This window comes from Phycodurus eques, chromosome 11 (assembly GCF_024500275.1).
Source record: "Phycodurus eques isolate BA_2022a chromosome 11, UOR_Pequ_1.1, whole genome shotgun sequence".
NCBI lineage: Eukaryota > Metazoa > Chordata > Actinopteri > Syngnathiformes > Syngnathidae > Phycodurus > Phycodurus eques.
Genome location: NC_084535.1, coordinates 10,734,706 through 10,762,404, shown reverse-complemented (window position 1 = coordinate 10,762,404; position 27,699 = coordinate 10,734,706). Strand labels below are relative to the sequence as shown.

At 41.4% G+C, this 27,699-nt stretch overlaps 1 protein-coding gene across 2 annotated transcripts in view; it reads right to left on the bottom strand.

Annotated features, from left to right (window-relative positions):
• Positions 1–27,699, bottom strand: part of zmiz1a (zinc finger, MIZ-type containing 1a) — a 179,927-nt gene that overhangs the window by 69,900 nt on the left and 82,328 nt on the right. For both annotated transcript variants that reach the window (XM_061690045.1, XM_061690046.1), the window contains exon 4: positions 22,172–22,252. The gene's annotated coding sequence lies outside the window, so the exon portion shown is untranslated. The remainder of the gene's footprint in view (positions 1–22,171; positions 22,253–27,699) is intronic.

Here is a 27,699-nt window from a genome sequence, read left to right as displayed (position 1 = left end):
TGATTCGGATGCCTCCTTAGTGAAGTGTTCCGGGCACGTCCCACCGGAAGGACGACCAAGGACACGCTGAAGAGACTACGTCTTTCGGCTGGCCTGGGAACGCCTCGGGATCCCCCCGGAAGAGCTGGATGAATTTGCTGGGGAGAGAGAAGTCTGGGCGTCCCTGCTAAAGCTACTGCCCCCGCGACCCGACCTCGAATAAGCGGTAGAAAATGGATGGAACTTCAGAATAATTATTTTGGGGGAAAAAATAAAAATACAGATAATAAATGTTTTGATCATATGGGTAGAAGCAAAATCATGCATTGTAAAAATGCATTATACATAGGTAGAAGGGTTTTCAAGAATTCTGAGGTCAACTTTGGGGGTGCGTATTATGCATGGGTGCGCATTATACAAAAGAAATTGCGGTAAATCACATTTAATTTGTCTAAATTACAATTTAAGGGGACATACGATGGAAGACTGACTTTGACTAATTGTGTGTATGCAAAGAGTCTGGTCTCTGACGTGCCTACTCTTATACAAGTAGTTTTTGCCTTATTACCATAAAATGGGTCTTTCAGCATGGCAAACAGATTTTGGCCCTACTGCTACATCACAATCAGGCGCATTTAGTTTTCTTTGTCCATTATTAGCAGCGACTTTGACAAAGATTTGACATTTTCTCCATGAAACCGCAATCATCTTAAAGCCAAGACCTAGCTGCAGTGTTGTTGGATGACACATTACCAATGTACCCAAAATAACTAACCATTCAGTAACATCATGTTGCACCCCATCTGTAACTCGCGCTTGCACAGCACGCAGTAGAGAGGCCAAAGATGAGATGTGGACAGTCCTTCCAAAACTGCATAATTTTAACACGGTGTTTGATGGTGATAAGTGTTCACCCTTGGGGTATTTTTACCAAAAGCAAGTCGCAAACACTACATTAAGACAGCCTGAAAACTGTTTTAACTTGTGGAAAAATGGTATTACGGTATATGGCAAAGTTCAAACAACGGCCAATCCGTCGCCATCACTCCAGCGAGCCTGGCGGCTCCGCCCTCCCCTGTCCAATGGCCTCACTGAAAAACACAGCAACGAGCAGAAATATCTGGATGAGACAAATGAATTCTATTTTGTGATGGCAGACAGACCGACCCACTTCATTTCATTTCATCTCCCCTTTTCATCCTCCTCCCTCCTCCCTTTGCTGCCTGTAATCCCAATCATACAGTCGGACGACGAGGAAAACCGCATTTAGGGTAAAGATAGAGAGGGAGGGAGGCTTGCATAACAATAAAATGGGCTTGATGTCATCCCCTAGGGGTCTGAGATGGAATGGACTGCCCAGCGGCTGAATCAACACTTGTTGGTCACGTTGCTAATACTGCTCAACATAACGGATGAGGCTTCTATTCACTCTCTTGGCGGCCTCGTTTCAGCTAAGAATAATAAACTTTACAGCTGCAGAAACAAGGAGCAGGACGGCCATTTGTCTCACGATTACAAGAAGCTAACTTGTAATTTAGCCTCATCTCCTGTGGTGTATGTGTGTGCGCGCGTAGTGGACATTGTAGATGTTTGTGTGTGTGTCTTGTGCACTACAATGTGTGCTCTGTATTCTTGCCGATAACACGGAGCTGCTGGAGGAGAGAAAACAGCACTCATTGATTTTGTGCATTTCTCCATTGCAAAGACGGGTCGATACACACAAACACAAAGACAAGCTAAGGGGGCGCATGCAAGCACACACACACACATTTGCGGTCGGCTGCCACTTGAAACGAGGCAGGCAGGTAATCATCGCTGCCTCATTACTTGCCAACATGCTCTCACACAAGCATGCACATAAGCGCACATATGGCAAGAATGTAGAGCTAAATGATCACATGAAGTCCATAAGGTAAGGTGGAACCTCCAAAGTCACAACCAGCCCCATCATAAAATCTTTTTTAACTGTACAGGCAGGGTCCGAAATTAACACTCGCCAGTTGCCAAATGTAACTAAATTATCAGTTTGGCGAGTGTATCTCAGACCGCTATTCGCCACGTGGCGAGTGAATGTTTGTACCCACGTACACAAACATACAGGTGCAAATCATAGTGCAACGGCGTGTGTCCTGGAGCCAGTAATATTGGAGCAGGGCGTGTCCTTCCAGAAAAGTGCGTGGGATACCAAATATCGGTTATCAGCTATGTGCATATTCACTCGATCTTACATAGCGGGTTTCGTGTGACAACAGCCAATTGGAGACGTCCTTTTCCTGCTCAACTTCCGTTTGCGAGTAGCGGGAGTAAACAGAAGCCACGCCTCCTCGGCTGGCTCGCCATCTTGCTCTTTAGAGAGATCGAGCCAGCTACTTAGCCGTCCTCGGAGCCCGCTGAGTCGGCGGCAAACCGTCCTCGCCCAGCGACCGAGCCAACATCAGTTGTGTGGCGGTGTCTCCAAAGCAACGTGGAGAAATGCTATTAACTAGCCGATGTGTAAGGTACTGTATGTCGGCACCTTCAAAAACGGACAACACTGTTTTCATTCATTTGAAGTAGTACCACCCAAGTGATTATGTGTAAATTTTAAAAAATGCAATTGCAGTCAGTACAGCCTGTCACTTTCTGTTACTAGCACAAGTAGCATTAGCAGTTAGCCACTGCTAGCGGTCAGGCCACCAGCAACAACAATAAATCGTGTCATTATTATTCAGGTGGTTTGTGAAATGACAAAACTAGTTAATCTGTAATGTCATTAAAGATTATGCACATTTGGAAGTAGCAATAATGTTACCAGGGTATGTAGCATCATAACTGGAGAATGATAATGTTTACAATTCAAGGTATCTTCACTATCCCCGAGGGGGCAGTTTGTTTATTTTGTATCTTGTACCTCCAAAAATACTCAGGACTTCAAACTAGTGTTATTTTTCTACATTCGCTGCACTGAGTGAAAAGTGTTCTTATATTTTTCTACATGTATTTTATTTGCATAATAATCATGTTGGGGTTACTGTTTTAATTACTGACTACGTCAACAAAAGAGATTTAAAAAATGTTGAACTACTCTTGCTTTTATAGTTTTCAGCACAGATGCTTTAAAACTGTCTTTTTAAAAAGTTTTTAAAAAGTATTTAAAAAAGTATAATAATCAAAATCGGACGATATAAACAAATGAATCGTGGATCTTTTTTTATTTTGCCAGATCGAACAGCCCTACAACAAACACATAAAACAGGTTTGACAATACAAGCTAAAAACAAAGATAATGTCATACTACAACAATCATCAGTTTTACAAAGCAAAATCCAAACTCTTTAAAAGCAAATTAAATGAAACATCGACAGCCTGATGTTTCAGCCTCCAGGCTGCTTAAACGTCCTTTAAAGACGTTCAATGATGAAGAATTAAACAGACGCACACGTGCCAGGGAGTATGATCCCACGGAGGCTGTAATGCCATTGCCGTGGACTGTGTGAGGCCAGAATTTATGGAGGTTACATAAAAGTATTTTTTCTTATTGCTGTTGTTTAATGTTGCCGCGACGTCTCTCAATTTGCATCCAAAATAATATAGAATAGTAATATAGAAATATGTGTAAAATTAGGGCTGCACACACATATATACATATTGAACGTGTCATTATTGCGATGACGGTATCTTTTCGTTATACTGCGCAGCTAGTACAAAATATGCTTGGCCGGTGGATTTTTTCATCTACCGGCCCCTGTGTACAGGCAATGTTTGATGTATCGTTTTAACATATTTAACATATGTCATATACTGTACATGTAAAGACAAGTTATCCACTGGATAACACAACTAAATAAAAAGTAAAATAAAGTAAAAGTACTTTTGAAGACACCTGACATACGTAGTGAAAATGTATAGGCTATGTATGCCATTACCTGTGAGGTCAACAATTGAGGTAGATTTGTTTATATCATTGATATAAAAATTTGTTGTACAGGTGCATCGCAATAAATTTGAATATGAAATCCACGTGAGGTGAATACTGTCTCTAACTTCCACTAATAACCCAGGCTGAACTTAGCTAAAATATCATAAAATATCAATATATTTTTTTCAATTACTGTACTATTTTCCTATTTAACAGGGCTTTCGTACCATCTTTCATGGTTTCAGAAAGAGCACAACAAGAGAAACATTTGCGAATGGTGAACCGCGAATATGCGGGGTACGATAGTATTCTAATTTAATGAGATGCGGCTGCATTGTGGTGAGCAGACAGACCCTAGCCTTTGTTGCAGTAAGTTAAATTTTCCAGTTCTATGATTATCATCACAGCTTTCCTCTATGTCATCACTGGTACCCTTCTGTGGTGGCATCCCACCAAAAATAAATAAATAAATAAAAAAAAAGGAAAGTAAATAGATGAAACAATTGTGATGGCATTTAGACTGTCTGTTTCGGAGCCCAAGGGAAGCAGCTTTGATCAAGCACTAGCTAGGCTGAATCAATCCATCCATTCATCCATCCATCCATCTATCCATCCCCGAGCCGCTTCTCCTCACTAGGGTCGCGGGCGTGCTGCAGCCTATCCCTGCCCTATTATCGGGCAAGAGGCGGGGTACACCCTGAACTGGTTGCCAGACAATCGCAGGGCGTGTACAAACAAACAACTATCCGCACTCACATTCGCACCTACGGGCGATTTAGAGTTGTTAATTGACCTATCATGCATGTTTTTGGGATGTGGGAGGAAACCGGAGTGCCCGGAGAAAACCCACGCAGGCACGGGGAGAACATGCAAACTCCACACAGGCGGGGCCGGGGATTGAACCCCGGTCCCCAGAACTGTGAGGCAGACGCTCTAACCAGTCATCTACGATGCCGCCTAGGCTGAATCAGAGAAACAAATTTATTACAACATACAAAAAAAAAATCAATCAATCAGAAAATCTAAAGTGTTAAGACAATACTTTCTCTCCTCTGTTTGTGATTTCGAAAAAAACATTTTGTTTTGTTTTATTGGTCTTTTTTTTTTTTGTTGCAATAATTGATTCACTTGGAAAAACAACCTGAAAGTCGTCATGCATCATTGTTGTTGACGGCCAAATGACAAAGAGGAATCTGATGCCGAGGCGCGGAGCATGTGATCATCGACGCCCGAAAATACTGCGACAGCTGTCAACCTCACGTCACCGCCAAAAACTTAACGGCAGCATCTGACACGAGATTAAGGAGCCCTTAAAATAATCGAAAGCAAAAGTAGTCCGTGACTCGAGGTGAGATGGAGGGCATCTCCCCTGGACACTTTCATAATGATCTGTACCATTACTAATAAACATGTATCTTCCAACCTACTAATATTCATTGAGAAATAAAGCTACAGATACATAGTAGGGCTAAATGTAGTTTACTCTCTATTCCTACCACAGCCTGTTTAGGCAAAAAAGCTGTCGTATCTGTCCATCTATCCTTTTAGAACAGGGACAGGCATTTGAAGATATTATATGTCCTTAATCAAACATCAGGAAATCAAGAAAATCAACAATCACGACCAATTTAATCTAGCCTGAGGACCTTTAAACTGCAGCCCATTCAGGCAGAAAACAAATTCTATCTATCAACTGCCTATGTACAGTAAGTATCTATTTATCCATCCATTTACAGTACCGATCAGTCAGTCAGTCAGTCTATCAAATGAGCACCCAAACAACGAGTTTAAATATGTGAGCCTTTGCTTGCAATAATTTAGAAGGGTTTTGTACACAATGATAAACACTTTACACACTAATTATTTGAAAACTGTCAATCTATCCAACACTGGGAGAATTAACAATCAATTACCGATTAAATGAATCTGAATATGTAAACATCTTCATACTCAAGCATTAGCCAAAGCTAAAATAAAGTTACTGTAGTCCAAGAGCTTATTGTCTTGAAAAGATGTAGAGAAACTGACAGGCTTAGTGGGGTTAACTTTTGATTTCTACTGCAGCTCATCTAGTCGGCAAACTAGTTAGGTAAACATTAATAATGACCCAGCCTCTGCTGACTTGAGATGACACTCAAAAACATTATATAACCTCATTGTGAGACCCATCAAATTATACATAATGGGCACAATTCTACAATCAATTTGTAATGTAAAAGGAATAAAGACATAACCTCCTTTTTAACCGACTAATGCTCGCACAACAAGTCCAAACCTCCATTTTGAACTCTGGAGCATGAAGGTGGAAAACATCAAGCCCTGATGACATGGAACCATTGTGACATTTCAAGGCGGACTCACGGGAAGCATGTAAGAGACACATGAGCGTATAATGGAAACTTGGCCTGTTCCTGACTAAGGAAAAGGTACTGTGGAGACTGGGGTCAAACGGAATAAAAACAAAAAGGAAAGCTAGACAACGCGGCTGACGTAACTCTTAGTGCTCGATAGTTTCCCAACACGTTAAGATCATCCAGGCAGCTTTTAGGCATTACACCTCTCGACACGACACAACATCAGCAAGTGTTTTGCTCACTACAAACTTTGAGATCAGTGCGGTATATAAATGTTTATTTTGCTCATCACTAAGGTGCTTAATTTTAACGGCTTATCCAGAGAGTAATAAATATTTAGCGGCTGCTATTTAATCAAGAGATGTACGATGCTCAATTTGTAGCTGAAACTAATCAGGTAAATTAGTCGTTACCAAAATGAAACAAATGGCGATAAATGAAGTCATGTTAAAGGGAAAATTTTAATTTCCAAATAATGCACTTAATCATGCTTTTCTATTTCAGCACTCCGATGTTATTGTCCTAGATCCTGGCACAACAATAACAACGAAGCACATGCATGTAGTGACACAAAGTTTGTTTTCATTTTTTAAATGCCTGATGAAAGCGTGGAGAAGAGCATGGTTGCGTGTGCAACAAACACCAAAGCTAACGTTTGCGTCAACCCCTCAAATACATTTGATAAAGGAGATTTTGGAATGCACTTCCATTTGAGCCAAAAGCTACCTCTTCTGTAGACATTTTTTAAAAAGCAGTTGAAAACACTTGTTTCGGCAGGCATTCTAGTAAAACTTGATTGTTTGGATTAAGTTTTTCATGTGTTAATGCATTAAGTTTACAGCATTATTGCCTGAGTCACTCTTAACTTAAAAACAATACTTTCTTTACATCTGTGTAGATTCCCAATCATTCAGGTCATGCTAATCCGCAATGGTTGAATCAAGGCAACTACAATCATGTTTGCTGAATTTGTTGTGGGTTTTTGTTGTGTTTTTCCGAAAACTTACCCAAATGACTTTAGCAATTCTGCTATATCTGCTAACAAACTGTATCTTGTTTGTTACTCTGTATTTTAACCATGTACAAAACTGTGAACCCTTTCCTATAAGAATTGCTAATAAATCCCAAACAGTTAAGATAAGCATATTGCTTTGTTGTTAGCGTTAGCATAGCATTAACGTTCCTTCTCAAGACAAAGCTGGAATGCCGTCTTGCCGTTGATATCTTTAAAGGCATTTGTCACTGCTGTTTCACTTCTTGTATCTGTCTATTCATCAACCAAAATGCATTTGAATTGAAAAAAAGGCTTATTCTTCCGTTACAGCGTGATTAACTGTAATGAATTAATAACAAAGCCACTAATTAATCAAATTATTTGGTAACAGAGTCCCACCACTTGTTGTATAACCGTTGTGCTCTTATGCATGTTAGTTTGTGAGTCTAAGGGTCGTCTGGCCAGACAAGACCCTCACCTCTCCCTTCCCCCGTTCCTCCCCCTTGCGTCAACAGTGCAACACGTTGACCCCATGAGGCCCCCAGCGCCTCACGGGTGACCCCTGGCTGAAATTCAAGCCTTTAGCTTTCCACTCGGAGGTGAAAGCAGACATAAACACAGCAAACACACCAAACGTGCGGCGAGACACCTGCAGCACAAGAAGGTTCACGTCACTCTTTGCACACGCTGGCATCAGGTGTTTCTCAATAGAAGAAACAAACATTTTGATCTATTTGCTGCAGCGATCGTGTGTGTGTGTGTGTGTGTGTGTGCGCATGTGCGTGCATGTGTGTGTGCATGTCTGGCATTCATCCCCTCGAGCAATCTGCTTCCTGCTGACAAATCTTTCAAAAACTGACCACAAACACACAGTTTTGAGATCAATAGGGATGTTCCTAATTTAGCTGAGAACTGTCATTCAAAGTGATGTACATCTGGGACTTATTCCAGTACTGCTTCACATGAAAGGAAGTGGGAGAGCAACCACTTGCAGTAATTTGACATTTTAAATAGAAATGCAAGGGTGCAGTCAACCACAAGGTATCCCCCGGGAATCAGTTGTTTATGATTGTAAACAATGAAAAATATCAGCGCACTAAACGTATCCCTCGGGTTACTTTGGTGGGATACAATAAGAGCCCTAACCCTAACCCTACATCAGCAGTCCATAACATTGGTGGACACGAGTGTTGCATTAGCATGCTTTTGTTATTGTTGCAAGCAGTGCTTGTAAAAACTGTCGACACACTTAAACAATCAATGTTTATTTAAAGGCAAGATGTTATTAAATAGCGTTAAGGTGCTTTACTGGTTATGATGTTGGCCTTAAGAGGTTCTTGGTTCGAATGGTATGCATTTGTACTGTGTACTTTTGGCCAAGGATACTTGTTAGGGTGTCTCCTGTTATTGAATGTACTATATATGTTTTGTCTGGGTTCAGATCTCAGCTCAGCTATGTGGAGTTTGCATGGTCTCCCCATGCTTTTGAACCTACTGTATTAGCCGACTAGTCGACTTTACTACTCCGTCTCGACATTTAAAGCTTGATGTTAAATAATAGCTTATCATGTGTTTTTGGCATCTAATCTTCCTATTGCCCATTTTACAGCGGACGTTCGACTCACCTCTTCGCCAGACCTGGTCGCCAGACTGCAACAGTCTGTGGAGCAATGAAAGAAGGCGACAGTCTTCGTACCCCTGCGCACATCCGAGTGTATGGAAATAAGCTGGTGGTGGATGAGAACAGCGGTTAGCCTCACTAGCTTCGGCTATTCCATTCGTCGAGAGTCTTAAAAGATAGTTACCAGCGGTACCTCAGGACTGACGGCGAGAAATGAGGGCAGCGGGTTGAGCTGAAACTTCATCTTTGTCGCCAAATTGTTATGTCTAATAATGCACAGACAACAACTACGTGCTAACAAGAACAGCCTATAATGTCCCGTCTTACAATACGCTATGCTGTGAAAAACAAAATGAGGCCAGTTGGCTAGTTGATAGAAACAAGTGCAGGACTCCCACTATAGATAATGTAATGGTGAGTTGTATTTTAATCATATGTTTTTGTGCCGGTTTGTCGAAATACTGTATGTCTGCGAAACTGTTCAGTGGCACAAAAAAAGCTGGGGAGCTCTGCACTGTGCTGAAGAAGTATCAATGACGTCATTGATTAATCGAGTTTGACTCGACTTTCATCACATTATAGTCAACTGCAAAAAATCTTGAGTTGTACAATCCCTAACACCTACATTCCAAAAACATGCATGTTAGGATATTGAAGACCAAATTGTCCATAGGTGTGAGTGTGAATGCTCGTTTGATGAGCTGGTTTGCCTGAAGGCAGCTGGGACAGGCTTCAGCTCACTCGATCAAGCACTATGAATGAATGAAAATGAACCAGTGTTATAAAAATAAATATTATGCATTAAACTATGGTTGGCAAATGCACGTTTTTCTGCTGCGATCAATGATTACCACAGCAGCTTACGAGTAAATTGCAGCTGTAGGGGGAGCACCAGAGCAAGTATTACTACAGCATGTGTCACCAGGGAGCTGAAAGAGGCTGCGGTACACTAAAGATGGCGGCTATAGCTGAAGGTTACACTGGCACATTCATTAGATGACATGGACGTAAACAGATACACATGATAAATGTGCTCATGTATGGAAGTGGGCTCGTTTCCTCCTCACAGATCATTACGAGGAGGGGAGCCGATCTCTCCCAGTTATCTGAATTAACTGTGTTGCTTCAGCCCTTGGCTGGGGGAGGGCTCAATGACGAGGCCACCCCTTTACTACTATGACAGCCCATGGCTAAAACCCACACAAGCACAGTGAGAATATGCAAACGTCACAGATTCGAACCAGGCCCTTTTCAACTGTGACATAGACGTGCTAATCACGACACCACCGTGTTGTCCTGTCATGAAATAATACTAATATACAGTGGTGCCTTGGGATACGAGTGACTCAACGAACGTGTTTTCAAGATGTGAGCAGTCGATCGGGCCGATTTTTTGTTTTAACTTGATAAGCGCTGTATGGTGCCTGTTGACTCAACTTACTTCACACCAAGTGTTAGTTTGGCAGAAATAAATAGTAAATAATAATATTCTTCAAAAAAGAGGTTTATTGCCACACTCAGCTGGAGGTTACAGTTAAAGTAAACATAATCCAAAGAAAATTCCGCGTTGTTGTATTGAGGAAATAGGAAACAAGCTAAAATTAGATTCTTTATGGTGGTGTTGTTACCCTTTAAGCAACGAATATCTGAACACAAACAGCGCAGCAACACATGTAGACAGACAATATAACAATACTTATAGGCATATATTCTTTACCCTCTGCAAAGAACAACTAATATTACTACCGTACTGAGAAGCCAATAGAGGAGCTGAGTCTGTCTTATACTGTCCCCAGGTGGGCAAGGCGCGTACACCAGAATGAGCAGCACAATGTGCACTGAAGGAGAAAGTGTAAAAATCTAATTATGTCATTCCTGTATGTTTTTAGCAGTATAATATTGTAGAGTGCTATTTTTCTCATTAAAATTAAAGATGCATGACAAAAATGTAAATTTTCTTTGGAGGAGACTGTAATGGATTGATGGCATTTCCATTCATTTCATTGGGGGAAGAGGCTTTAAGATATGCCTGTTTTTAGTTACGAGTGTGGGCAGGGAACAAATTTAACTCGTATCTCAAGGCACCACTGTACTAACCCTTCAAAGATGCTTGATAAACACACAACGTAACAAGAAACAGTTTGTTGGCAAGATTACCATACTTTCCATGATGTTAGCATCTGCTATGTAAAATTGTGTGTATGCAATTGATATTTAGTTCATTGTATTGCTCACATTATACTAAGACGACTCTGAGTCTGACTTTTTCCTATGCCACAATAAGGCCAACGTCCTGCTCTGCGGTTACCATGACACTTCTCCTATTTGCCATCACTGGTAAACTTGTGGTGGCATCACAAACAACACACTTGTGGAGGTAATACTTTTTTCCACAGGTCATTCTTTAATCCACCCCAGTGAGCATTTTAGATTATCAAGAGTCCTGTGATATTTGTGATATTAATTTAGCTGGAATTTTTTTTCCCCCTTCAATTGATTAATTAAAATGTATTTTTTTTTTTTTTTACATTTATTGAATACATTTATTGGTTCATTGATTTACCGTAAATGATCAAATAAAAATCTTAGTGTATTATGTATATATCATATTTTTATTGTATTAAATCATTGCTTAATTAATTACAACTACTACTTTAATTATACGGTCATAACAAAATAAGAAAATTATTTTATTATAAAATTAAAATTGTATATATTTTAAATACACATTATCATCTACAAATGACCTGGCCCATTTGTGTTTCAAAACTCAAATATGGCCCCTGCTTTAGATGTTCACTGAGTTCAAGTTAAATTTCAAGTTTTCTTTGACTTTTGAGACATATATTTGCAGATTAGGGGGAATTAAAGATAAAGGTAAAGATTAGTTTCCTATCAAACATGCTATTTATGACAGTGAAAATAAAGTGAAATGTAGTGTAGTTGAATGTAAAATGTATGCAGAGGAGGAAAAGGAGCCTTATCTTTGCAGCAATAAGGATAAAGGCTCTTTTAACAGGATTTGGCCTGACCCACTGCGTTATAGCTGGGAGCTGATGCAGCAGTGGATCATTTTTCCTCTCCAAATCTGTTTTGGCATGGTCAGGAGTGCCAGAGTGTGTGAATGCATCTGTGTGTGTGTGTGTGTGTGCGCGTGTCTTTTGGTGGGGAGGGGTTAGGCCGCCAGCCGAGGAGAGAGCATTGTGGTCCAATCTCGAGCTTTTTTTAATGGTGCGACTCTGACAACACAAGGCTGGCTCACTGCTCAGCTGAGCAATCAGGTCACCTCGTCTTGACAGACAGTAACACACACTCACACATGCACACACACACATGCACAAAGACATAAACATGCACAAGTACATGCAGCCCGCAGCTGTTGCCAGTGATGTCAGTCCGATTTGGCCAAAATGGTCTTTTGTTTGTGAGCGTCAACAAGACCACAGAAGAGGCTTCATTTGGCAGGGAAGACATATTGTCTTCTCCCAAAAATGTTTGATTTTCGGTTAGTTATTGGTTTGGGATATCAAAAACGGAATCAGGGTTAATGATACCTGAAAAACAGACAGTGGAAAGTTGAACGTCTCTGAGTTTATACAATTCAAAATTCAACCGAGACGCACCGTAACAGTCGCACAAAACTTCAGAATTTGAACCGTCATCATGCATCAAGTCACACGAGACTCGTATTTTGATTGTTCTTTGCCTTTTCCTGCAGTAAGACTCATCCATCACTATATGCATTATCATCACTTGTTGACAAATTTTAATTTCAGTTTTATTGTTTTTACATAGTCATATTAACAGTGGTTACCTCCTCTCTACACGAAGAATGTTAAACAGTGAAATGCATCTGCAAAGCACTACATCGTCAATCAGTTCAGACCAAGTCTTCACGTTGTGGTTATCTTCTTTTTACACTTGTATGACAATTGAGAATGTGAAACTGTAACATTAAAATACATGTACAGTTAATAATGGTCTGGCTGGCAACAGTTGGAAAACATTGGAACATCTTATAAACAGGGTGTGTCAGAAACGTTCCAGGACAGGTGTCACAAAGGATATTGTATTTTTCAAACCTAAACTACAAACTAAGAGTTTTCCCCTTCAATTAGGGTTAGCCGGACAACCAGCATGTCTACCAAGAGCTCTTCAGTGTGTGAGAAGAGGCGAGAGTTGTAGCAGGGCAACTCGTTTCTGCCTCACAATGTGCTGAGCATCTGACAGTTCCCTGCTGAGAAAAACATCGCCGGCCTGGAGAAACCTCCCGACCCACGCGACCTGACTTCAGTGATTTTTTTTTTTTTTTTAATTCTCTTTCCCAAGCTCAAGAAGGTCATCAAGGTTTGAAGAGATCAAGATGTCAGTGAAGAAGAATCCTTCCAGGAGTGTATGAAGGTGTGGCAGAGAAGGCTGAGAAAGTGTGTTAAGACTTTCAGGGGGTTACTTCGAAATGGAAAACTTATAGTTTGGATTTGAAATGTACTTTTTTGTGACACCAGTCCAGGAACTTTTCATATTTCTATCATTTCCTCTGGGATAAATTGCTTTCTGAATCAAAAGAATCACATTTCAAGAATCACTGCTATAGAACGCAGTCTGGTGAATAACACAAAAACACTGGGAAAGTGTCTGAGAAGCTTAGTTCTCATTTTCACTCATCTTATTCCATTATACTGTATGTGTGTGTGTTCATGTCAAAGGCCGAGCCAACTGCAAATCTTGGACCGACCCCATCGAGGAAATGAGAAGTTGTGCTCGTGCCCAGGAAGTGTTCTTACTCCTGCACTCTCTGCCCATCGCTTCTTTCTCTCAATGCGTGTGTGTTTTGCTCCCATGTGTGCTCTCAGGAACACAGCTGACATGCGATACAAAGCCGACACGACACACTCTGGGCCTATTACGGCGCTCGTAAATAATTCTGCTTCTCTTGACATGTCACGCTGCGGCTGGTTATGCTCCAGAGTTGATTTTGTTTGTTCTGATTACAGGCCAGTTGGTTAAAATGAAGGGCTAAATGGCCCTGCGCTCCTTTTTGTCAGGACGAAGGTGTGCGAGAGATACATAATGTCATCATCAAAGCGCATCGGCTAGGGCGCTGACGTAATCTGTTGACAGCTATTAGCTTGCAGAAGAACGTTTACATTGCAGGGCACTTTTTTTTTTTTTTTTATTTGCACACAGTGTCTGAGAAGAGCTCATCTGAAAGCTGCGAAGCTTCATGAAATATTAACCTGATAAAGTCGCGTTTTATTTCCCCCGACGGAGGAAACGGTGCCAACGCAGGTCCGCTTGTAAACAAAGCCGCCGGTTCTCATGAGTTAATTGTAAGAAATAGCAATTTTTCTGATTACACAAAACCAGAAAAAAACTAGTATATGTCACAATAATGCCAAATTGCAGCATCTTATGCTTAAATTCTGTGCTATTGCTTAACGAAGGAAAATTCAATGAAAAGAACTAAATGCAGCTTGGTTATGTACAATGAGTGCCTTTGTTGCCGATACTGACCAGACATGCCCAAAGTCCGGCCCCCGGGCCAAATCCGGCCCGTGTTCATATTTCCACTGGCCCGAAGCCTCTGTCATAAAACCAATAATATGTGGCCCGGTAGTACAAAATACACGCGCAATTTTATATTTCACCACAGGATGGCAGTAAACTTGTGGCTGAACTCTCGCAGGGTCGTTTTGCGCATGATCTGTTTTTTGTCCATTTCTAAAATGGCAACTAGAAGTAAGAAAAGGAACGTTGATAGCGAGGGCCGACATTTCCAGGACAAATGGAAGTCTGAATATTTTTTCACTGAGTTTAGAAACAACTGCGTCTGCCTAATTCGCCAAGAGACTGTGGCTGTGTTCAAGGAGTTCAATATAAAGAGGCACGACCAGACGGAACATGCTAATTACGACAAGCTAACTGGGAACGAACGCAGTGAAAAATTGAAGCAACTGGAAGCTGGTTTAACGGCACAGCAACACTTTTTCACAAGAGCCAGTGAGTCGAATGAAAAATGCAACAAACGCAAGCTATGAGGTGGCAACGCTGATTGCCAAGCACTGCAAACCTTTTACTGAGGGTGAATTTATTCAAGACTGTGTGATGAAAATGGTGGAGAACATTTGTCCTGAGAAAAAGCAACAGTTCGCCAATGTTTTCCTAGCTCGTAGCACTGTGTCACGAAGGATCGAAGAAGTTTCTTCTGATATTAAGAGACAGTTGGACGCAAAAGGAGTGGAGTTTGAATTTTTTTCGTTAGCCTGTGACGAAAGCACGGATGCATCCGACAGCGCTCAGTTACTGATTTCTTTTTTTTTTTTAGAGGAGTGGACAGTGAAATGAACGTGTGTGAAGAGCTCCAGAGCCTTAAGGACCAAACAAGACGGAAAGATTTATTTGCTTTTGTTTGTTCCGCCGTAGATGACATAAAATTACAGTGGAATAAAATCACGGGGATTATTACGGATGGCGCACCTGCCATGGTTGGCGAGCACAGTGGATTATCAACCCTAGTGTGTAACAAAGTAAGCGAAGAAGGAGGTAAAGCTATAAAGCTTTATTGTATTATTCACCAACAGGTTCTATGTGCCAAACATCTGAAATATGATCACGTTATGAAACCGGTGATGAAGGCTATTAATTATATTCGCTCCAAAGCCCTGTGCCACCGCCAGTTTCAACAATTTCTACTGGATATCCACGCTGAATACGGAGATGTTGTGTATCACACTGATGTAAGATGGCTCAGTCGGGGTCTGCACTGCAGCGCTTCTACTCACTCAAAGAGGAAATTGGACCATTCTTGGCAAAAAAGGGACAACCGATGCCAGAACTAACCAATCCTGTTTGGCTGTCTGATTTTGGATTTTTAGTTGACATAACCCGACATCTTAACACCCTGAACACGAGCCTTCAGGAGCAAAATGCATTGATAAGCATACTGTATTCACATATTAAAGCCTTTCGGACCAAGCTGCTACTTTTCATAACCCACCTGTCACAAACGCAGCCCAATACCACACATTTCCAATCTGTGCAAGAAATAATGACTTGTTTTCCAGCGCACAATATCAGTGCGCAAACGAGGAGGTATGTCGCGAACATCTAATCTCAGACTGAGGAGTTTCAACAGCGTTTCAATGATTTTGCAACTATTGAAAAGGAGATCACGCTTTTTTCTTCTCCCGTTCCCGTGGATCTCAGTGACGATCCAGCCCACCTGCAGTTGGAGCTCATTGAGCTGCAGTGTGACACGGAGTGTCGCAGCCGGTACCAACAACTCCCTCTTGTCAACTTTTACCAGCAGCTGGATGCAGACAGGTTCCAAGAGATTCGTACATTTGCTAAGAAAATGTTGAGCTTGTTTGGCTCGACATACTTGTGTGAGAAGACATTCTCAGTCATGAACGTGAATAAGAACCGCGTGAGGACAAGACTAAGTGACTCCCACCTGCGTGCCATCTTGCCAACCACCGCTTTTGAGCCACACCTGCCCCATTTACTGCAGTCGAGATCTCAGTATCACCCTTCACATTAATGCAAACATGTTGTTTTTGGTGATTCTGATGAATAAAGTTTGAGTTTGAGTCAAATTTCATAAAAATACTTTATTTTGCATTTCATTAATTTTTATTTGAACCTTCATTTATCCAGGTCAGGCAGTTATCAGATCTACCTAGCAGCAGACAGCATAGTAAAACAAAGTAAAATAAATACAAAAAAGCATTCCCCTCGTCCGTAGCATGTAAAATTAATGCTGGCCCGCATGACAATTTTTTTACGTCAATGTGGCCCCTGAGCCAAAAGGTTTGGGCACCCCTGCATTAGACAGTGGGTTTTTCAGCGTATCTGAAAATGTCTATGATATGCTTGCGAGGGTTTTCTCCAGGTACTCCAGTTTCCTCCCACATCTTATGTTCATTGAAGATGCTACATCAGCAGTCTTCAATTGGCAGCCCCCGGGCCGCATCCGGCCCACCGGCCGCCTATATGAAGCTCCGGAACTGTTACAGACTTTCCGAGATCAGACGAGATCTGGGGTTCTCCAAGTAGTAGTACGTTTCGATTGTGTTAGCATGTGTTCACTGGGACTTGTCCCTATGCCAACGATAGACAGACAACCTGTAGAAAAGGCCAAAAAGTCATTCATTGTTCTCAAAAAGATGTTGATTTCGATACATTTACTGTAGGTGCCTTAAGCATTCATTACTTTTGTTTTCATTCGTGTATGTTTTTCGAGCAGGTAAGTTTGCGTAGCTTGTGTGCGACTCGGTAGCAAGTGTGCCTCAATGGCAAAGTGAGTAGCAACACACAGGTGTACTGTTACTGCCTTGTTTGCAAAAGCCATTACTTGTTGCACCAAAATGCATTATCACACAGTTTTAAGAGATATTTATTTGTGAAAGTTATGTGTATCTATCGCGTAGTCAGCGACTCCCGCTACCGAAAGTGGTGCACTTTGTCTTTTAGAATAAGAGCGAAATACAGGAAATGCTATGTTAACTGTGTAAATGTTGCTAACTGAACGGCGTTCTTCATAGATATTCATTTATTCATTTGCCACAATTCGGCCAAATTCAGAAAAGCTCGCTGACAGACACATTTTCAGAAATAGGCAGCTCACAAAAGATTTACTTGGTGGGTATAATTTCACACTTGATGGGTGGGCTCCAGAGACGATTTGCATATCAGAAATTAAAAAGTACATTTTCCATGATACGTCCCCTTTAATTCTTTTAATTAGGACTGCTGGTATGCTTGAGCACACGGCAAAGTGGAAAGCAGAATAATAACATGGTGCGGGGTTTATTGGCCACCAGCGCAGCATCTGATCGGCGGTCAGATTTGTGGACCCCGCCAAGATATTTTTAAAGAGCGACGCGATAGGCCTGTTTAGAGAAGCAATTTCTTCAGGCAGAACAAAAGGGCAGAGTTCACACAGAAGAGAAAAGCTGGCGTCCAAATATGTGAGCTGAAAATGAGGGCTGTGAAGTCAAATAGAAAATCATTGGAAGGGATTTGATAGACTGCAGATTTAATGTCCATCTGATGGCAAAAAAAAAGAGATCAGAATTAATCCTCTTAGTTGTTTGTTTGGTAATCTGATTTTGTCAGATTTTTCGGGACGCTATCTGAGGTTGTGGTTACTGATGCTGCCTCTGGACGCACTGTGGCGATTTTCACCTCTAACCACCCCCCGCCCCAAAAGTCCTCCCCTCTGGCATGTTGTTCTCCACATATTAACAACATATCAGCAGGCTAAATCCCCCAATCAAGAAGATACTGTATGTCTGCCTGTGAAATGATTTACCCACTGTGTCAGAGCGGCACACTACGCTCCAAATAAATGACCTACTTTGCACATTAACACATTTACATGCAGGGCGAGATCAGGGATGGCTTCATCGTTTATGAACCCATCTCACTTTAAAGTGCAATGTGTGGCTCTGGTCCAATTCTTAGAAAACATCACCCTCTTCTAATACTGCAGCCCAAATTGAACTGGAGGCATCCCAGCAGAATGGATACGAGGTAATCTCCCTTTAGAAATACAGTGGTGCCTTGAGATCCGAGTTTAATTTGTTCCGTGACCACGCTCGTAACTCAAAACACTCGCAAATCGACGTGGCAAATCATCTTTCCCAGTGAAATGAATGGAAATGTCATTAATCTGATCTAACATTATAGGGATTAGCATGACATCATAAAATGAACACCTGCGTGTAACTTGCCCAAATTTTCCTTTTTTTTTTTTTTTAAAATGGCACTTTTTGCTGTTTACTCTCATGTTCCATTGTAGCACGGAAGTGATGTTTCTCTGTCGACCAATCAGTAGTCAGCAGCCTGTCGAGCTCAACCCCTACACACCCAAACCATAGCACACTACTTCCGAAAAGTGCGGCGATACGTGCTCGATATTTTGGGATCTTTTACAAAGGAAACGCTAATTGAGTACAATACCTAACTGTACTGCCCTGTGGAAATGGGCAATAGAATACACTTCTCAACTTTTGAATACGGAAGCACAACAAGCCGCACCAAACAGAACTGTACTGCTTGGTGATAACTAGGTATTTCCGATCCAACTTTTTCACTTCCAATCCGATACCGATATTGCAGCCTTGAGTTTTGGCTGATACCGATGATGTTATATTTAAATTGCAACATAACCACTGCTTAACTCAAACGTAAGCATATTATACATTTGAATAGATTAAAAAAAATAAATGACAAAACCATGAAAAGTAACAAAAAATAATAAATACAAATTACACTTTTAACGTGCAAAATAACAAAGTTCAATTCATTGTCAGCATATGGTGGGAACAGCATTTTCTTTCTTCATAACGTGCTGCAATACACACTTTCTTGGCCTCTGAGGGTGTGGTGCACACAATGAGAGACATACTAGCAATGACAAAGAAAGTACAAGAAGTCACGATCGAATATTGTTCATATAACTCGTTTTTCTGAGTTCGAAGAAGATATCCCTGAGAGTATTGTTATATTGCCTGTTTGTATGTGTTTATCCAGGGTTTGTGTACCAACATTCATTCTTTTGAGAGCTATAAGTGCCGGGAGTTCAATGCTAATTTTCGTCACCTCGGCAATGGTGTTTTTCATTCATTGTGCGTTAGCTTTGAGCTGGAAGAAACGAAGGCTGTGATGTATTTGAACATTCAATAAGTGTAATTCCTTTGTTATGTGTGTTTAGTTTGACAGTGAACTTCAGCTGGAGTGTCAATAAACGACTTTAAGCAAACAACATTCAGTCTTACTCCTTGCTACTACGTTAGCATAGGATACTTACCAACCTGTTGTTGTGATTACATGGGCTCTGCATGCTGTCCAGGTGCTGCTGGATTGAAGTGCTGGACCGGCGCATGGAATGGACTGCTTGTATAAGAGTGGTAATATCGTAGATTTTAGATCCAGTCCGAGCCCATCCGATACTTGTTTTTTTTTGCTTGTTTCTGATCTCAAAGATTGAATTGGGACACCCTTTGTGATAACTGGGATTTACAGCAGATACACTTTTGGCAATGTTTCCCACTGTCAAAAGTGTATTTAAGATGCACGCAATGCCAATATGTGGGTGTGAGTTGGAGATTTGGGCATTTTGTACCTTTTACAATGGAAACTGAAAAATGGGTACCTTGCCTAACTGCACTGCTTGGTGGTAATGGGGCTTTATAGACACTTGTCAACTTTCGACATTGGAAACACTAAAATACATACCATACTCTCTTGAACTGAACTGTACTGATTGGTGAAAACCGGGTTTTAAATGCACTTCTTATTTTAAAGGAAGCAAATATCAGCATCCTGAGTGTCTTCAATGTAATCTGTGCGATGTGAACATCACGGGGCGTCAAGTATTGTCCGCACGAGCCATGCTATAATGGAATGTGTAGTGCCACGTGACTGCGAAAACTTGTGCACGCAATGAAACACAATGCAACACAACAGTGCAGAAAAATGCCAACAAGGCTTTGGACACACGTCATATTGACTTGAGGGAACGCTTGAGTGCACAGCCACACGCAACTTGACATGGATGAATGTGTAAGTGCTTCCTCTTTTTCCGTCCATCACACACACACACACAAGCTAGATTGCAATCCATGATTGCTCATAGACCATGATAAGAAAATGTAGTAGATGCGTAATCTGATATGCATGACTTGAGGTTTCACCGCGCCTTTCTTTTTCCTCTTGGAAATCGCAAGTTGCATCCATAATTTACGGTGGCCTCCGTCTGTTTTCCTCCCTTTTTCCACTCTGCCTCTCCCTCCTCTCCTCATCCTCACCCCGCATCTCACTCCTGGCAATCTGGCTTTTGCAGCTTAGCTCATTAGCATATTGCACAATGTGCAGATGCCACCAAAATGTATTCACCTTGCAGCGTTTTTGATGTTGTTGTGCACAAACACAAATTACTCTGTCAACATTTTTCCACAGCGGCCCAAAATAAGGTAGTGGGACAAAAAGTCTCAATTTTGGTCTCGGGTGTGTACTTTTATGTCGTTTTCCACTACACAGTACCGGTTTGGGTAAGTCTGTTTTCCACTTTTGTGGGAAACTGCAAAAACCACACTGCATCGAACGCATCAGGTGGAACGCTAATCAACAACAAGGGAAGGTCATCTATATTTACTTATCAGCAAGGAGCAACGAAAGCGCACAATGCAATAAAGCGGTGACTGTGGAGTATAATAATATTCACGGACTGAAGCAAGATTAACTAACATTATTAGCATGTGAGTTTATTTTTGTCCTTTCTAGCAGTATATGACATTTATCGTATATGCTGTGATCCATGAGGCAAGCAGACATTTTATGCCAGAGGAGAATCAGGACGGCTACAGCAAAGTAGAGACTGTGGAGTATACTGGAATACTGCATCTTCCAGGATGAAGGTACAGCAGGATGATAAGCGTGTGCTTGCGTTGTCATTCCTTGCAGTGTACAGGTACTGTATGCTACCCATATGTTCTGCGCAGTCAGGAGACTAATTTTATGTGAGTGGTGAAAGGGGCGGGGCAAAAAAGTGGAGACTGTGGAATATAACACTGCAGCTTCCACAGCAATGAGTTAAAGTAACATTAAATTGGTTGGTTGTTTTTGTCATTTGTAGTAGTTTATGTCATGTGCATAGGTATGTGCGTTATTGCTGTCATTTCGAGAAAAATACTGTATGCATGTATGTTCCGTGAGGTAAAGAGACAAATCTTATATGAGAAAAGACTGAGGGCAGCAAGAAAATTGGAGACTGGAGAAGAATACTGCTCCACACTGACCAAACGCACAGCAACAAGTGTATTCATTTCTAGCAGAATACAGTATGTCATTTGTATGTTCCGTGCAGTAAGGAGACAAAAAAGAGACTCTGGAGTATAATAGTGCAGCTTCCACAGATAAGGCTAAGCTATAGTATGCTGTATATCATGTACATGTTCCATGTGTTAAGGAGACAAATCTAATGTGACAGGAGACCGAGGGCTGCTGCAGCAAAGTGGATACTGTGGGAATTTATACTGCAGTTTACTGAGCTAAGGCAAAGCAACAGGCTAAGGTAACATCAACGTGTTTATATAAAAAAAAAAAAAAAAAAATCTACCATGGTATTTTGAAATAAATGTTTTTCCATTCAATAAGCAATCTTCACACTCTTTACAAGCAAGCAGACACTATGACTCTCTGAGTTCTTCAATCCAAGGACAACATACATGAGTGCGTAGGTCTTTTTCTCGCTGGCAAAACTCCAGTTCTCCATTTCCCGGCGCCCAAACATACTGTAGGTGTGAAAACAAGATGCTTACCAGTGGAGGAGGGCGTTCCTGTGTTTCACTTTGACAAAATCTGTGCCTTAATCCTCATCGATCACAGGCCCACTTCTGAAACTAGACAAAGTGAAAAGAGAGATGGCGCATCAAGGCGTGAGACAAAACACAATGTGCTTTTCAGTGATAGGCAAACAAGACTGGAGGTGGCGTCGTTTATCGAGATGTAATAAAGCGCCCCTGTCGCGCCTCTGACAGATTGGAGGCGCGTAACAAGGCCTGACAACGTGCACATCTAATCCCTGACAAATATCACACTTAAAACACTTGAAACGACAAACGCAGTTTTTGGTTTTTTTTTCTGGTGTCGTCGAATTGCCAAAGCAGCTGTCAGTTAAGTCTGCAGGCTTTCATCATTTCTACTCGATGAATGGAACAACTTCTTCTGTCTTTATTGTTAATATCTCGTCAGTCTGTACAGTCCGCGAGGACGACTTAAATATTGTATCTTCACAGGCTACAGTTTGCCCCACATTTAATTACACTTAAGAGCTAAATACGCCTCCGTGCTTTATTCACCCCCCTCAACTAATGCTTGAGTCCAATTTAATTAGTCATATGCCTTTTAATTAAGTAAATATGATCTGATACTGTAATTTCACACTCGTGTATGGGATATAGACAGGGCACTTAAGCACAGAGAGACAGTCAAGCGCTCATTAGGAACCCTTTTTGTGCAATTGTGTTGGCATTTAGGTGTGTTCCCCGTGTTTACACACTTACTGTTTGCCAATGAACCATCACTAAGACTATGCTCCTGTTTGTGCTAGGCCCATTATTGTTACTGCAAGATAAAGCAGCTAATTAAGGACAATAATACAGTAAGCAGTGACAATTACTGTTGGGAAATTATCACCCGTTCTGTAGGAATGTGCAGGCACGGTTGTACAAAGACCCATGATTCACTCTCAACTCGTCCTCTGTCTAAAGAAGATGACCGTAAGTGTACAGTGAATATAAATAGCCTAAACATCCTGTTCAAATGCCAAGTTTTTGTGTTATAAAAAAAACATGAGAGCAGAATAAATTGTTTCAAAACGTTTTCAACCTTTGGTTTCAATGGACCAAAACACATTTTCCCACATGCCTTTTATATATATATATATATATATTTTTATTTTTTTATTTTTTTTTTAAATAAAAAATAAGATAAGTTTCTCATCTTGCCACCTTACCCTATGACCCAGAAATATGAAGAATGTTGTTTTGGTGTTTGTTTGTTTTTTGTTGTTGTTTTTGGTCACACCCACAACTCTGCAAATTGCCGTTGTTCTTAGAAATGGGCACAAGCTGACTTTTCCTCCAGTCCTCAGGCATCCTCTCACCCTCTGGAATTCTGTTGAACATCCATCCATCCATTATCTACACCACTTAGCCTTACTAGGGTCGCGGGTATGCTGGAGCCTATCCAAACTGAGGGCAGGAGGCGGGGTAAACCCTGAACTGGTTGCCAGCCAATCGCAGGGCACATGTAAACAAACAAGCATTCGCACTCACATTCATATCTACGGACAATTTAGGGTCTTCAATTAACCTACCGTGCATGTTTTTGGGATGTGGGAGGAAAACGGAGTACCCGGAGAAAACCCACGAAGGTACGGGGAGAACATGCAAACTCAACACAGGCGGGGCCGGGATTTGAACCCCGGGCCTCAGAACTGTGAGGCAGATGTGCTAACTAGTCGTGCACTGTTCCGCCTTCTGTTGAACAATCTGGTCAAAAACTCCACAGCCACCTCTCCTCCACAGGTATGTAAACAGGGGTGTGTAGACTTTTTAAATACTACTGTACGTGGCAAATGTATTAATTTACCACTCACTGGACATGATCAACATCCATTTTAGACGAGGTGGTTTTTCTGACACATTAAGATTTATGATTATTTTCAATGGATGTAACAAATGAGGGCCGCACAGTGGACTAGTGATTAGCATGTCGTCATTACAGTTTTGACGTTCTGGGTTCGAATCTCTGTCACGGCCTTCCTTTGTGGAGTTTGCATGTTCTCTCCATTCATTGAGTGTTGTGCTGAACCTCAAAATGTCGTAAACCGAGGAAACCTCTATTGTTGCATGAACTTTTTCATAACAGCAAACCAAGAACAAATTATAAAGGTAAACAGCTATATATTAAAATGTGTCACATTTCTGCAACTAGGCCTGCCTTTGCACAGAGCAAAATTTCAAGCGATATATAGAGTATATATAAACATTACATATGCAAGTTAAAAAAAGTATTCGACCCCCTCTCATAAAAACATGAAAAGAGCTTCCAGCATCATTAAGTAGTTTCACGTGGCACTTGGTCACTTGACATTTTACAATTTTGAAGAGGAATGAGGAATTTTATTTACACTATAATTAATTTACAGTATAATTAATTACAGTATAATTAATTTACAGTATAACCAAATCTGAAGTAGAAATGAATCAAGCATAACATTCAAACAAAGTAAGCAACCAAAAAGATTTTGTAATACCTTTGAAAATTTATTAACAATAATTATATTTTAGTATCAAAAATATCATCAGACTTTCTCTGTACTGGTGTGTTAACCATTACAGAAGAATTAAAAAATATTTTGTTCATTAAAAATACTGTTAATTTAGAGCAACTGTGGCATAAACCTGACATTTGTTCAGCATTGCATCGATATAGACCTTTCTAACCTTGAAAATGTAACATTAAAATGTAAGTATTCCAGCTGGAAAGCAATTTTTCCAAGCACGGACGGTTGGAAATCTTGTAAAAATTAATTATGAATCAATTATTTACCAAGGAAAGCAACCTCCAATGCCTCTCATCAAGTGAACACACTTTGCAATAATTACAATGCAAACAACACTAGATGCTTACACACACAGGCCCGCACGCACGCACACTCTTTGCACACTCTCTCTCTCTCTCACACACACACACACACACACACAGACACACACACACAAAATCCCCTGCTGGCATTTCCTTAGCAGTCACACCTGCTCATTCTTTGCCACTGCTGCTGTGTATATACATCCATCCATTTTCTATAACGCTAGGGCTCTATCCCAGCTGACTTTGGGTCATCAGGCAGGGTACTGTACACCCTGGACTGGTCGCCAGCCAACAGCAGTGCACGTATAGACAAATAACCAGAAAGAAAACACACATTTTTTTAGGGGGGGCGTCAATTACTTAATTTTTTCTGCTATTCGCATCAGAGGTCGGCCCTAATCCCTACATGAATAGCGTGGGTTTACTTTAATGTAAATGAGGTACAAAAACCAGGTGGCTGTTTACTGATCCCCGCTAATGAAACATGAGGCTGGCGTGGCGCGCTGTGCGTACTCTAACGGCGAAGAAACATGGATGCCGAGAGCATTTGGCACCTTGGCAGAGCCTCTGCAGATACCATCAGAGAGGCAACAAATGAGAGGCATTGATTGGCTTAGTTGTTTATTTACAACCCAGGAAGAAAAAGAAGAAACTAATTCCCTGTCGCGTTTTTGTTTCAGCATCACGCGACACAACGGGATGCATGAGAAGTGAGGTGAGCGGGCCACACATACAAACACACGCGTGTTACATGGGGATTCATCTCCACTGGGCCTCATCACAGATGCCATTAAATGTAGCAGAAGGCGAGAATCGTGCAGGAAAATGAGAGGCTGCCGTCTAAATAATGTATTCCAAGACTCATCTTGTCTCACACCACGGGGGGATTTCTAATTTCAATTTGCACCCCGTTTTCTTTCCTCGCTGTATTCAAACGGCGGGAGAGGATTTGTTGTGATTGGCACGCGGAAGGTCAGCGCTAGCAAGCTTGCGTCGACGTCGTCCTCGGCGGGCTGGTGCGCGGGTCTATTAGCACGCTAGGATGGCGTTGCATGCGTGTGTGTGTGTGTGTGTATGTGCGTTTGGCGGGTAGTCTTTGTTTAGTCGAGTGTGTGCTGGCTGACGCTGGAGAATAGGCCTACGGAGCGTAGAGACAGCGGTGTGTGTCGGAGCCTATTAGGCGTCTTTCCAAGGACACGGGAGGTTCCAGACATTACAGAAGATGCACAGAAAGAAAGAAACAAAACAAAACACGATTGCTAATCATAGTGGGAAGATGTTAGGAGTGCAGAGGGGTGAGGAAAAATACAAAATGAGAGGAGAGAGGGGATGAGGATGGAGTCGGGATGGAGTCATGGCCGTCATGCGTATCCTCGCGGTGGAGAGGGACCGAGCAGAGGACAGGACAGTGAGGTACTGGGTCATTTGTCACATTGTAAGACTCCATTAAGGCAAATAAATAAATACATAAATAAAATAACCTTTTTTAGAAAAAGAAAAGAAAAAAGTCTGGACAGTGACATGGGTGGGCGTCATAATGTCATCCAGTTTGAACAGCCAGACATTAAAAAACAAAAAACGAAAAAAAAAAAGAAAGAAAATTGCCAAAAATCCACTGAAAAAAGGCCCAAAATTGACCAAGGCTAGTGCGAGTCAACGCCAGGATTTAGAGCCCAGGTTGATAACATGGCATCCATAAACCACGTGATGTGGGTTTAACCAATAACAGAGTAGAGCAGTGAGTTTGAAGAGTGTCCGATTTTGTTTTCTATGGCTTTTTGCTGTTTTATCATCACTCATTGGTATGATATTGGAGGTCCGCTTGGGTGGAACTCCCATGTTTTCCCTGTTGTTACTTCTTTAGACAGCAAATCAGTTGAAACTGAATCAGCATTACCGCTGCGAGTTGCACCAAAGTAGTGCACTCTATGTTACCTCGATTGCGCCAAGACACGATTAATTGACAATCAATACCACGCAGAATTATTAACTTGAATTAAATGATTCGGCAATATAGTATTACAGTGGATGTGTGCAGGGCCAAAGCACTACAGACATAAACAGCACGAATGTTTGTCTAAAAGCTCTCAAACACTGTGCAAACTCTGGAGGGGGCGAGCGCGCTCACCCAAACAAAGTTAAAGTTCGAAGCAAAGCAGCAGCAACTGCCCGGTGGTGACGGCTGTTTGATTCACGTCTGGCAAGAATGAACGACCTCCATAGAAAGTTCAACAAGTTCTGGTGAAATGACAGGCAAACAGACAGACAGGCACTGGGCCAAGCACAGACGTTCTGGCCCGGCTGCTGTACTCATGCCAGTTCAAACCAAGAATGAAGAAAAACAGATCTTGTGGTGTGAAGAGAGAGAGTGGGGCAGGCTACTTTTGCTTCCATTCCACCTCCAAAGACAAACACTGTATGACCTACAAAATTCTAAAAATAAAGAATTGAAGGAAATGTTAAAAAAATTGCGAAAAGTAAACATTACTTTTAAGATAATTTTGTGTTTATTGTTATTAAATTAGATGTGTCCATCAAGGGTTGGGGGTCACCAACATGGTGCCCACAGGCAAAGGTCGCTCAGACGGACCAAATGAGTAGCCCGAGGGCCTGATCTAAAAATAGCTCACCAGTGATGGGACATTGAGATTTCCGAGGAATGTTGTAGAAGTGATCGTTTGAAAACAAACAT